Consider the following 13,838-nt stretch of genomic DNA (forward strand, 5'->3'; position numbering starts at 1 on the left):
AATGTCTGCGTGCATGCGCGAGGGGACTCCGGGCTGCCCGGAACCCGGCAGCAGAGCCCGGGTGGCTGGGAGGCGCGTCCCGGCGAGACTGCCCCGGGCGGGGGCGGGGGCGGGGACGCCCCGCGGGGCAGCCCGGTGCCGGGCGCCCGCCCCCCGCCCCGCGCGCGGGCCCGTCGCGGCCAGCAGGACCGGCGGGAGCCGCCCGCGGGCGGCACTGGGCATGCTCAGACGGCGTCCAGGTCGCGCCGCGAGCGAGCGAGCTTCCGCGCCGCCCGCAAGCGCGACCTACCTGGGCGCCTGGCGCCCCCGGATGCTGCAGGTACGGCCCGGCGCGACCCCAGCGGGCCCGGGGCAGGGCGCGGGGCGACCGGGGCCGGGGTAGCGATCGGCGCCGCCCCGCCCCCACCGTTCCCAGGCGCGCGGCGTACGCGCGGGCGGGCGGACGGGGCAGCCCCGGGGTCCCGGCGCCACGTCGGGGCGGGGAGGGGGCGCCCCCGCCGCGTTCACCTGGCCGGGCTGGGGCGGGAGGGAGCCGGCCGACCGGGTGGGGCTCGCTCCGGGCGGGCGCCGGGACGCGGCGGCGGCGGCGGGGCGTGGGCGTGGGCGTGCGCTCCGACCCGGACAGGGGCGCACACGACCGGCGGAGCCCGCGCGGCCGGCGGCACCGGAGGACCCTGCGGCGCCGCGACCCAGGCCCTGGTTGCCTAGGGGGCGCCCAGCCCGTGAGGAGCCAGCCAAGCTCGGCGGCCAGACCTTCTGAGCTCCCCGGGCGAATCCGCCTCTCGGCTTTCAAAGATGGCATTTCCTGGGCCTGGCATGAACTCCAGCGCCAGTAAACCCTCCCCGTTCCGCAGGCGACACGGGATGGTTTACCAGGTACCTGCGGGGAGACAGCTGCAGTGGGGGAGTGCATGTGAGCGCGCAGCACCCCCCCCCCCCCCCGCCCCCGGAAATTCCCATTTGCAGCAACCTAAACTTACTGAGAAGTTGCGCTTGCCTAAAAAATTCATGGGAAGTTGAGACAACTTGACACCTGGGCTGTCCCAGGCGGTGCAAAGAGCTTGTGACTTGGACACTGGAGACCTCAGGTCAAGTTGGTCTCCCCCTTGGCCAGCTGGTGACCTTGAGCGAGCTGTCTAACCTCTCTGATCTTCAGTTTCCTCCCCTGCAGACAGCCGGTAATAATGCCCACCTCACTGGGTTGGTGGGTAGATTAAGTGGGATAAATTATGTGGAGGTGTTTGGCACTGTGCCCAGCGCAAAGCAAGTGAGCAGTTGGCGTGATGCGAATTTAATTCGTTTAGAGACCCTCGCGGCTCCCATTTCACCAGGAAATTAGAATCAGGGAAGCATCTTCAGGGCCTGGTGGCAGAGTGACAGACCCCGTCTCTGTGCCCTGGAGAACTTCTGCTGAAGTCAAGGGCTTTGGAAAAGCAATTTAGGGAATTGTAATCGGAGAGCATCTTCTTTAAAAGCAGTTTTATACATTCAGGAACTCCAGAAGTTGGCAGTTCGGCTGTACTTACAAAAGAGCTGTTTTGCGAGAGGATCCATTCTGCAAATGCTTAAGCAGATGATGCTTGAAAGTAAAGCCAGGTTAGGAAGATTTCTGTTCTAAAAAGCTTCTAAACTCAGCTTTTGTGATTATTTAGATCAGGGTTTCTTAACCTCATGGCTGGGGTTCGTTAATTCTTTGTTGTGAGGCCTGTTCTATGCATTGTAGGTTATTGAGCCGCATCTCTCGTCTCTACTCACTAGATTTCAGTAGTAATCCCTCTCCCTCTGTTGTGCCAACCAGAAATGCCACCAGACATGGCCAGATGTCCCATGGGGGGGGGGGGGGGGGCCAATATCCTGTCTCATTTTTTAGAACCACTGCTGCTTTCTGTCATTAGCCTGTTGAAGTTGTCAGAGCATTTCATCTTTTGTTTTTCCTATCATAACTAACCTTTGTAAAGGCTTATAGAACTGCACAGAGTGTATCCACAATATCAACTCATTTAATTTTTACAACTCCCCCAGGAGGCTGGTGTTATTCCCATTTTACAGGTGAGGAAATTGAGGCTTTGAGCAGCGGATTACACATTATGTGGTGTAGTTGGGATGTAACTCAGGTTTCCTGATTCCATGGCAGGTCTTTTTGTTCTGTATCAAGATGCCCTTTATTGTACTGAGATTTTTCAAATAGATAACTTTGCTGATGATTGCATCAAGATGTGAAGTAGATTGGAAGCTGGAAACCTTTCTGAGATTGACTAGTTGAACATTAACAGTAGGCTATTATCTGACAGAGAGTAGGTCGTTCTAGTTAAATATTCTAGTTTATAGCGAGCTCCCATAAACCCCACGTACAGTTAATGGAATACCAATTTGCAGAGAATTAGAGTAGAATAAAACGTGCCTCGTACTCTGTATTGATCCTGAGTTGTCTCTGGTGATTTGCCGTCTCTTAAAATGGACTCCTGTATGCAAATTAGACATTAGCTGGGGAATGTAAAAGGTCAAGTTACTGAAGTCATATCTGAGTGGCGGAGGCATTCTGTTCCGCCAGCATTTATTAGTCAAGCTGCTTCTGTATGGCAGATGTCGTGCTGGGGGTGGGAGATGCAGAGTTGGCCAGTAGACCCCAGTGAATCCAGGGTGACAAGGTGGGGACTTCCTTTTCAAGGAGAGGCCAGGTCAGATACATAGCAGGCCCCCCAGGAACAGTGTGGGGCAGGAGAAAGAGCCTAAGTTAACACAGAGTCAAATGCAGGGCCCCACTCTGCTTCACCACTCCTGTCTCTGAGCCCTCCTTTCTGCATTTTATCACAGAGAGGTGTCCTGGTAGCTTTTCACTTTCTCACTCAAGTGTCAGGACCCTGGTTAGAGACACATCTTATTCCTCACAGGAGTTGGGGTTCCCAGCTGATTGGTCTCAGCAGATTGATTGTGGACTGTGAACGGGGAGATGTCATATACATTGTTTAATTTCAGTCCTCCCTGCCCCCCTTTTGCAGATAAGGAACCTGTGCTAGCAAAGGTAGTGTGCGTCGACTCTAGGAGCAAGAGGGACGAATTTTGACCTTTTGAACCTTGGGTTCAGGCCCATGAAGGATTCCGTTTTCTAAGATGAACAACCCACCAGAGGGGCTCAGCTTCGGGGACTGGAGGGAACAGGAAGACATGGCACCCTACCTCCCCACCCCATCCCCAGGGTTTGTGGCACGTTGGGAGGGAACCAGCAATTTGTGGAGAGTGCCTATTGACCATAATCCCAGTGCTCACCTTCCTTCCGCCAAACAGTGGTTCCTGGATAGCAGGGCCAGTCCCTCTTCACCTCTTCCCAGGGCCTGTTGCAGGGACTAGAACGCCCAAGGAACTCCGTGCTTGCCATGGCATTGACGGGCTGGTGGGGGCTGGGCAGCCTGCGGGTGTTCTTCCCAAGCCTCAGCTCTTCTTACCAACTCTGTTAGAGACAGGACAGGACAGGACCTCGTCACTGTCCACCCTGCTCTGGTTTGGGTCCTGGCACCCGCAGCCTCAGTTCTCACAGGTGTCTCCTTTCATCTGCCTCAGGGGGACTAAAGGGAGTGCTTGGTAGACGCCTGGCTGAAATCTGACCTGGTGATGGGTTCCCAACCTAGAGATTTGCATCGCACAGCTTCCAGTTGTGCCTCCAGTGAAGACCAGCTGTGAGCACAGATTTAACAGCAAATTCAGACATTTGAGTCTACTAGAGGCCCGATGCATGAAATTCGTGTAAGGGGCTCGGCCCCCGCCACGGTGGTAGCTAGCTACCTCAGACCCCGCCACCGCAATGGCTGCCTCGCCCCTTGAAGCCCCGGCTTCGTCTGGAAGGTCATCCGGAAGGACATCCAGTCTAATTAGCATATTATCCTTTTATTATTATAGATAGTATATGTCAGGCAATAGGGTTACAGAGATGAAATTTGAACCCTTGTTTTGGAAGGACTCATGGTGGAGTTAGGAAGACTGACCTGTGTATTATCTGTCTGTCTGTCTCTCTCTCTCTCTCTCTCTCTATCTATCTATCTGATAACTACTTTACAAGAGGGTAAATCAAATGCAAAGAGACCAGTGGAGGCGGCCACTCATTCTGATGGGCATCAGGGAACATCATAGGGAGTCTCTGGCATTTGAATTCAGCATTGAAGGTAGAAAACGATGGTACTCAGGGGGCAGACAGAACAGCAGATGTAAAGACTCAGAGGCATGAAGAGACCTTGTGTGTCCCAGGAGTGGTGACTCTTCCCCTTCTGAGAGTACTCCTGCAGTTAGGGTACTCTCCCATCCCTGTACGGGGCCTGGCTTCACTCCACCCAGGGCTCAGTGCCCATTCATTCCCCTTCTTTTCCTCGGAGAGGAGCGGTGCCTCTGGCTTGACTTCAAGGTATAAGCACCTTCTGCCTGGGATGCCTCTGGTTTTAGTTATTCAATACTGATAGAGCGTTTACTGGCTGCAGGCACTGCTCCTGAGGCTTTCCAAATATTAACTCATTCATTTAATCCCCGTAGCAACTCTTCGACCGGGCTGCCTCCGTGAGTAGCAGCCGCTTGGTAGGTAGGTCAGGGCAGAGCTCCTCTCCCCAGCCTGTGCCCCTCTGTGGGTGCTGCTCCGATTGTGGTACACCTTCTCCTGGCTCACTTCATTGTTGTGCCAGAAAACAGCCGAGTCTGAGAGTTGAGAGCGAGTGCTGACGGCCGCAGATTTTTATCCCTGACCCCGTGTCCTTCAGGGGGCCAGCAGGGCTCCCTGACTGCATTTTCCTGAACTAAAGATTGGGAACTGTAGTCTGAAAAAGAATGTTTGTGCGGCCTTTTTGTGAAAGAGGAGGGAGGCCTGGGAGGTGTTGTTTGGATACTGAGAGAGTGGAATTTTTGAGACATTTTGATGGTTTATGTGGAAAGTTAGGACAGAGGATTTGAAATTGGAATAGCCCTGGAAAATTTAGGTCCTATGATTTACTGTCAGGATACACAAGCTTTTAGTAAATATTTAAGCACTGTGTAGCTTGGAGTGAATTTTTTGTACTGAGCCCATTGGAGCCTCAAAAGGGGATAAACAGTATCTTCTAGCCCCAGAATCTTGCAACTTCCCACAAGCCCCAGTTTACAGATGGGGTGAGAAAACTGAGGCTCAGAGAGAGGATGTCACTACCCAAAGGGCACATTGCTGGTAAGTAGGACATCCAGATTTGAACCCAAGTCTGTCCCTAGACAGGTCCTTTAACTGTGAAATGAGGATAATGGAACCTATGTCCTTTAAATGGACCATTTGAAAGGAGCTAATGACTGAAAACCTACTGAGGCAGAACTTGGCACAGAAAAGGGTCCCCTCCCTTGTGGTCAGGCCCCTGACTCTTCGGACAAGCACTTTGTTTGGTGCTGAGAATGGCTGTGGGCGAGTCATGGCCCCTCCCAGGGCAGGGCTACCGGTCCTAGCTCTTAGCACAGAAGGGATGTTCCAAGGGGCAGAATCCAGGGCCAAAAAGGGGCGGTGGCCAGCTGGATGCTATGTTGATGAAAGGCACTGGTCTGGCTTTGAGAGCAGGATGTGAAGACCTAGCCCCTGTACCCCGCTTCCCTCAGGTGAGTCAGCCTCAGTGTAGACCTGAGGTTTTTAGTAAGAGAGGCAGGAACCAGCTCTGGCCCTAATCACGGGTGGGCTGGGAGAGGGGAGGATGACAGCCTGGACCCAGGCCTTGCCTGCTGTTTTCTCCCTGCCCCCTCCCCTCCCCTCCCCTGACCTGGTGATCAAATTTATACATGGTTGTTGGAGAAAATTAAAAATTAAATGTCAGGGAGCAGAAGGAAAATCGGAGGCTGTGAGAGCCGGGGAGCCTTCTCCCCTCCTCAGTTCACTCATGCTTTGGGGCTTTGCTCCCTGGTTACCTTCCCTCACCTTCCTGAGTTGGGTAAACCTGGCTCTATACACGCGCATGCCGCCATCTGTCTCCTTTTACAGAGCTTTTCACAGGTGCAGCTTTGCAGTTAATTAGTGTAATTATTAGTACCTGTCTTCCAGCTGCACTGTGAACTCTGTGAAGTCTTTCTTTCTTAAAAAAAAAAAAAATTTCTGAGACTTATTGTTTTCTTTTTAATTCTTATTTTGACCTAATTCAGACACAGAAAAGTTCCCAAAATAGAACAAAGAACTCCCCATACACTCTTCACCCAGATTCCCCGAATGGCACCATTTTATCACATTTATTCTATCTTTCTCTCTAGGTATTTTACATAGGTATTTTTTCCTGGACCATTTAAGGATTAGTTATAGACACTTCTGTGTATTTTCTAAAAATGATGACATTCTCCTATATAACTATAGTACAGTTTTTAGAATCAAGAAATCAATATTGATACAATACTATAATCTATAGAACTTATTCAGGTTTTGCCAGCTGTCTCGATAGTATCCTTTATCACAAAGAAAAGCCCAGATCATGGGTCGCATATGGTTGTCATGTCTCTTTTTTCTTTAATCTGGACAGTTCCTCAGCCTTTCTTTGTCCTTTATGACCTTGACATTTTTGGCTAGTGCAGGCCAGTGGTTTTGTAGAATGCCCCTCAATTTGAGAGTGTTTAACTCACCATTGTGTCCCCAGTGCCCCTGAGACATCAAATGCACTCAGCGAGTATTTGTTTCCTGAAGAGACCATAAGGTGGAAGGAAAAAGCAGGTTTTCTAGTTTTCCCCACTCCCAGTCTCTTCCTTCCTGGGGGATGTTATTTAGTTGCAATCATAGTATATATAGGTTTGAATCCTGCTGTTTTTATAACACAGCTTTCCCCCCAAAAGAGAGAGAGACTTCCTCAGGGAATAGTGAGCCTGCTGTCCGCACAGGCATGCAAGCAAACACTGGGTGATGGCTTGGCAGGGCTGCTGGAGAGGAGAATGGAACATTTGATGAGGGCTGAGACCCAGCCTGGCGGTCCCTCCCAATGCTAACCTGCCTTCTCTAACTGGGACTTGAACTTTGCTGGCCTAGGGGCCCAAGAATAGAGTGACTAGAATTCATCATCTGCACCAGAACATTTTGAGAATAAAAGGGGCGACTGTTAATAATTGCATCTAACCAACTAGCCTCAGCTGGGACTGCCCTAGCAAATGAGGATGTGTGGTCACTCTACCCACATGTGACTTTGAGGTTGGAGGTCAGTGTAATGCCGGTGGTCTTGATCCAGCATCTAAAAGGGTTCAGAAATCTGGAGAAGGCGCTGTGTGTAGATTAAATAAGAGTCCAGAGACGAAACAAGTTTGAAAGGCATTAGGGGGCCAGAGGAGCTTGGCTAAAGAAACCAAGTTCTCCTCATCTCAGGACCCCTTGCTATTTATTAACACAATTTGTCCTAAGGCAAGGTAGATATACACATCAAAGTGTAGGATTAGTATACAGAATCCATTGTCAGATTGGGGAAAAACTGCTTACTGCTGCTGTTCAGGTGTTTGGCCAGTAGGAGGCAATAACATGTAGATTAAGTTGCCCTTAGCTGTCTGGCAGCAAGCAGTCATTTTATGCATCCTTTTCAGGTTTGGGGAAATGCCTTCAGCCACCTCCAGATGTTCCGCCCTGCTGACATGCTGGAATTGGCTTCCGGCATCAGTGCAGACAAATTAGCCTGGAAACGCCCCTAGCACTAGGAATCCTCTACCTGGATAAAGACAAAACTTACCTCCTTGACATTGCCAGCCAGTCCATGTCCGTGGCTCGGGTCCCCTCTGGGTGCACCTCCGTTGGCATGCTTTGCTCCTGCTTCACCAGCTGTCTGTCAGCCCTCCCTTTACCTGTTCCTTCCTGCCACATGACTGCCAGAGCCTGCAATGTCACTTATGTGTCCAGGCTGGATGGAGGAGGGAGGGGGTTTGGGATAGATGCACAAGGGGGACAAACAAGCCAGCTGAACTTCTCACTGACCAAATTCTAATGGAATGTGAGAGCCAGGGTGTGCAGGTGAAGTGGGGCCGAAGACTAGAGTCTCCCTAGACCAGTGGTTGGCAAACTGCGGCTCAGCAAACTGCGGCTCGAGAGCCACATGCGGCTCTTTGGCCCCTTGAGTGTGGCTCTTCCACAAAATACCGACTTCTGCGCATGGACCACGAAGTTTCAATCGCACTGTACCTGTGCGCCCGCACGTGGTATTTTGTGGAAGAGCCACACTCAAGGAGCCAAAGAGCCGCATGTGGCTCTCGAGCCACAGTTTGCCGACCACGGCCCTAGACCAGTGGTTCTCAACCTTGGCTGCACATTAGAATCACCTGGGAATCTTTTTAAAATCCTGATTTCTGGGCCTCATCCTCTGGAAATTCTGTTTCTTTGTTACTAATGTTGTGGCCCCAACCCATAACAAAGAAACAGAATTTCTGGAGGATGAGGCCCAGAAATCAGGATTTTAAAAAGATTCCCAGGTCATTCTAATGTGCAGCCAAGGTGGAGAACCACTGCCCTAGGCCTTATCTTCTGGTTCCCTAATACTCACACCTGCACCCTGTCTTCCTCTTCCAGCCCTGGGTGGAAGAGGTCAGAACTAAGTCGCTGCTTTCCCTGGAGGCAGGGAAGCAGGTGTCATTGGGGACCCAGGCACAAGAGGATAGTTATCAGGTGACCGGTAGGTGCAGACAGGGACTTGGATGCAGAGAAACCAGGAAGGAAACCAGCATCTAGGAATCCCGGAGCAAGGTCACAAGGTCAGCAGGGGACCATTTATCAGGAAGCCTGGAGTTGTAATGCCATAGGTGAGGCCTGTGTGGTTTGGTACTTTAACCCATTTTCTTCCTCGCAAAAAAATGCCATCCCTGACTTCCCGGGTTAAAAAATATTACAGGAAGCCCTAACTGATTTGGCTCAGTGGGTGGAGCGTCGGCCTGCGGGCTGAAGGGTCCCAGGTTTGATTCCGGTCAAGGGCATGTACCTTGGTTGCGGGTACATCCCCAGTGCGGGGTGTGCAGGAGGCAGCTGATCGGTGTTTCTCTCTCATCGATGTTTCTGACTCTCTGTCCTTCTCCCTTCCTCTCTGTACAAAGTCAATAAAATATATTAAAAAAATATTACAGGATGAAAATGGGCATGTACATTTTTCTGGGGTGTCGCAGTCATGTGGCCTCACAAATGCAATCCAGGCAGTACAGTATTTTTATAATTAGGCATCGGTGGCTTTAAGGGGAAAGTCAGTTCGTGAAGGAGAGTTCTAGTTCTTCGAGTGCAAGACACTAGCACTGGCTGAACTTGGGAAAGGTTTTCTAGTTAACTGTTACATTCTGTTTGACTGGTTAAAATGTTCTTTTCTATCCCAAAGCTCAGCTATGTAAAAGCATTTAGTTTCCGGTCATTTCTTTCAGGACAGAAAGAATCACACAGTGTCAGAACTGGAAGGGGCCTCAGAAGAGCCTTTCCCAGCTCGATTTTACATTTGGGGAAACTGAGGCCCTGAAGGGCTGTGGCACACGCCAGGGCACACAGGTAGTCACAGAGCAGGGACTGGTACCCGTGTTGTACAGTTTCAAGCCCCCAGGTCTCAGGCGTGTTTTCTAGATCTCATCTGAGGAAGTTTATTAGATCGACTATATTTCTGTAACTTTGTTAATGTGCATGGGCGTTTCTCTCACTATAGAAATGAATTGTGTTGACGTTGAAGCGGTTATGCATTTCTTGCTCTCTTATGTAGAAGTTGCTAGGCTGATTTTGTTCATATAAGGAAGATACGAACTTTCTGGTGGATTTCTGCGTTCTCTACTAGTGTTTCTCGAACTTTGCCACATCAGAATCACGTGTGCAAACACGGGCTGCTAGGTCCCGCCCCCAGAGTTTCTGACTTCTGTGGGTCTGAATCAAACTCCCTGGTGGGACCTGAAAATCTGCATTACCAACAAGCTCCCGGGTATGGCTGCTGGTCCAGAGACCAGGGACCATGCTTTGAGGACCTTTGCCCCAGGCGTAGTGACAGTTTCAGACTGTGCTCTGTGCTTTGCAGCCGGCTAAGTCCTCCCTGCATTGCACCTCCCTGTTACTCCCACCCAACCTAACCATCTCACTCTTTCCAGGTCTCCTACCTGTTGTCCTCGCCTCTCCAGATAACCCACCGCCTGTGGCCCTGAGATGCTCAGAGCCTCCTCACCTTTACCCCTCCTCCTTCATTTTCTGGCTCCTCTTCTTCCTTTCTTTCCTCCAGTCTGAAAAAATGAGTGTCTCTGGCTCAAGCTTACTGTTGAAGACTGTCGTCCCCTCACCTTAGGAAAAAACTTCTCCAAGCCTACCCTTCTCTTTCACTGCCGAGGAATAGTCTGCCGTTGCTGAAAAGGATTTGCTGTCACCGCCCTGGACACAGACATACTGTTCAATTGCAGGCGTCCAGATTTCCTATACCTGTAATGAAAGACGTAATTATTTTTAAATGTGGTAAAATACACATAATGTAAAGTTTACCCTCTTCATCATTTGTAAGTGTACAGTTCATGGCATTACGTATAGTCAAAGTGTCGTGCTGCCATCACCCTCGTGCAGCCACGACCTCTTTTCATCTTGCAGAACTGAAATCCTATGTGTATCACCTCCCCCTGAGCCTCTGCACATCCCTACCAGAGCTCAGCACCTTCTTCCTTCAAAACATTCTCTCCTGAAGTCTTCGCTGTGAAACCCCAGGTCACACTTCACTCACCCCCACACCTGTCCTGGACAGATCCGCCTGGGAAATCCCTCCCCCAGCCCGCCCCTCCTCCCCACCTCCTGACACTGGGAGAGCTCCTGAGCGTCTCCCCCTAGAAAATGCCCAGGCTGAGCTGTGGCCACAGCCCAGACAAGGCCCCAGCAGCCAGGGGCACACGTCTGCCTTCAGAGCACTGGCCACACTGAGAGGTGATTGTTCACGCATCTCTCTGACAAGCCTGTGCGGTCCCGAGGCCGAGGCCGGGGACCTGAGATAGCCTCTTACCTCTGACCCCCAGCCCCTGCCATGGAGCTGCCTGCAGTTGGTTCTCATTAAATGCCTGGGGCGTCAGAGAAGGGTAAATACAGACTGTTCACGAAGGAAGAATGTGTAAAGCCCTGTGACTAAAAGACAGCACGGAGAGCCAAGCACTGAGTCGGGGTGTCTGGGAGGGTGTTGGTGTAGAGGGGAAGATGGTTTGAGGAGTCAGCAGAGCCTCAAGTGAAAATGCCAAGATGGACTTTAGAGGTTGAGGGGGGAACCCCACAGGGGTGAGTGCTGCGATGGGACTCGGGCATCAGCGTCGAGGAGCGAGAGTTGGGCTGGCGTTCTCTGAAGGGGTGGGGGGTTCCGCAGGGATATGGGGATATCGGTCAAGAAACCATGTGGTCTAAGGTCGGAGGGCAAAGCTGCTTTTTGCTGCTGCTTTCAGGAGAGGACAGGTGCCCGGACTTAGGCAGATTGAGGATGAAGAATTCCAGCTTCACGAGGCTTGGTGGAGCCAGCAGATTGGGGCCAGCCTTCAGAGCGAGGCAGCATCCAGAGCACACCCACAGCTGTTAGCACGTTAGCACATTGAACCTCAACCTTCACGAGGCTTGGGGGAGCCAGCAGATTGGGGCCCTGTGAGCTGGGACTATTAGCTCCCTGAATGTCAGTGCCCTGTGAGGTGGGATCACTTCATTTTCTTGAGGAGGAAGTGGAGTCTCAGAGAGGTCAGTAACTTGCCCAGGGCCACAGCTGGGACGTGGAGGAGTCGGGCCCGGACTGGGGTCTGGGGGCCAGAGAGTGTCAGGTGGGGCATCCCAGCCTTGGAGCAGGGTTTCCCGAGAGGAGTGACTGCAGGTATGGCAACAAGGTCAGTGCTGTGGCAGGGTCGGGAGGGCAGTTGGCGTCAGGTTCTGGGGGCAAGAGGGAGGAAGAGGAAGCAGGGTCAGGGGACAGAGACACCTGTTACACACCTGGGCACCAGGAAAGCGTCAGGTAACAGCATTTTTAGAAATTCTATCAATTTGATTTTCTTAACTCATTATTGCCCAGAGACAATTTAGGAAATATAGAAAGGTGGAAAGGATAGAAAAACTCACAATTATATTTTTATGGTCTTGCGAGTTCCCCTATACTTACGTTATAGGTATGGGCATACTGTACATACAGTTTTATAACCAGCCTTTTTGATGTGCTGTTCTAATCACTTCCACGTCATTATGAAGTCTTCACAGACACCCTGTGGCTATTTTGTGACTTACTTATCTGGCCCTCTGAAGTTGGAAATCCTCTTTTTTCTTAGTTGTAATTTTCAATGTGACAGATGTCTCTGGGAGGAAAATCTTTGCCAATAAAAGTGACGGTAGGTTCCTAGGAGTGGAGTTACTGATCAGTCCGCCTCCCGCTCAGCTGGAGTGATGCGCTGTTAGGAGCGCGGACACAGCCTTCTGAAAGCGCCGCGAGCCTTGTGCACATTAGCTGTTGGTTCATTCATTTGTGTGTGCAGGTCACAAGCGTTTATGAAGGGCCTGTGGGGAGAAACCCCATTCTCTGAGGCCAGGTCAGCAGCGTGTCCGCTGCCAGCATCTCGGGCTGACGGACGTGTAGGAGTGATTTGTCACCCACGTGTCTCAGGCCCAGGAGCCTGGGGCAGCCCTGGGCCTCTGCAGGGGCCAGACAGCGCTCACCTGTGAGTTTGGAGTCACCTGCCTTCCCCTCGGTAAGCGTTAGTGATGGGGTACATACCGAGAGTGGTGTCCCCCACTTTATCCTTTTGTTGTTGTTGTTAATCCTCACCCGAGGATATTTTCCCATTGATTTTTAGCCAGTGGAAGGGAGGAGGAGAGAGAGAAACATCAATATGAGAGAGACACATTGATTGATTGCCTCCCGAAAGTGCCTCCACCAGGGCCAGGAATTGAGCCTAGACTGAGGTACACACCCTTGGCCAGAATCAAACCTGAGACCCTGCAGTCCTCTGGCCGACACTCTATCCACTGAGCCAATCTGGCTAGGGCCCCCATTTTATCCTTTTAATGCATACATCCCACAGGGGCTTATTGAGCACCTCCTGTTGGCTAGGCTGTTCCCCTTGCTAGGGATACAGCAGTTAAATAGTAAAAGTCCCTGTGCTCAGGGAATTTCATTCTAGTGAGAGTTAGGGACATGGGGATTGTGAGGAAGAGGAGGAGGAGAAGGAAGAGGCGGAGGGGGAGAGGGAAGGGGAGGGGGACGGGGAGGAGGAGAGCAGTAAACAAATATGTGATATGTCTGATGATGGTAGATGCTAAGGAGAAAAGAGAGGAGGGGAGATAAGGAGTGATTGGAGGCCTTGCTGGGCAGACTCATGAAGAAAGTGGGGGAGAGCCAGGTGGAGGATGTCTGAGGAAGGGTGTCCAGCCAGAGGAACAGGTGTGCACACCTGAGGTGGGAATGAGGAACAGGATGGGGCAGTGTGGCTGGAGCAGAGAGTGGGTGTGGTGCTACCTGAGGTGGGCAGGATAAGATCGAGGGCCCAGGGGTCATTTTTTTGTTAGGAGCCAGAGAGCCACTCCTACCATGTGAAGGAATTCAGACTAATCTCATGGATTTTTTGTTGCTTATCTGCACTGTGGTGGGGAAAGCCCGGGATCTAGGAAGTCAGTGCCTCCATCGGCCCTTCAGGGTCCTCCTCTGTGCAATGAGGGACTTGAACTAGGAAACTGGGAAGGACATGGTGAGCTTTGCAGGGCTGGGGCCTCTACCCTGTCGTTAGTTAAGTGTGCTAGTTAGATCTTGGATCATTTTCGTTTAAGTGATAGGAGTGTGTGAGTACAATTGATGATCTATATTTAGTTCTTAATATGTATGTTGATGAATCAGATTTACTATTTTGTTTCAAGCGGGAGTCTTTCAGCCAGTTGGTCTTGTAGCTGGGTGGAGGGTGGG

General features: G+C 51.4%; 1 protein-coding gene across 5 annotated transcripts in view; it reads left to right on the forward strand.

The window, feature by feature from the left end:
* The first annotated feature begins 238 nt into the window (after positions 1-238).
* Positions 239-13,838, forward strand: part of PTPN3 (protein tyrosine phosphatase non-receptor type 3) — a 101,242-nt gene continuing 87,642 nt past the window's right edge. For 4 of the 5 annotated variants that reach the window (XM_070430935.1, XM_070430938.1, XM_070430937.1 and 1 more), the window contains exon 1: positions 239-319. The gene's annotated coding sequence lies outside the window, so the exon portion shown is untranslated. Of the gene's footprint in view, positions 320-810; positions 877-13,838 lie in introns of those variants that run through there. The other variant, XM_070430936.1, reaches the window with a different exon arrangement.

The sequence above is a fragment of the Myotis yumanensis genome, unplaced genomic scaffold, assembly GCF_028538775.1.
Source record: "Myotis yumanensis isolate MYYU_CA2020_CCGP unplaced genomic scaffold, mMyoYum1.0.hap1 SCAF_12, whole genome shotgun sequence".
Classification (NCBI taxonomy): Eukaryota; Metazoa; Chordata; class Mammalia; order Chiroptera; family Vespertilionidae; genus Myotis; species Myotis yumanensis.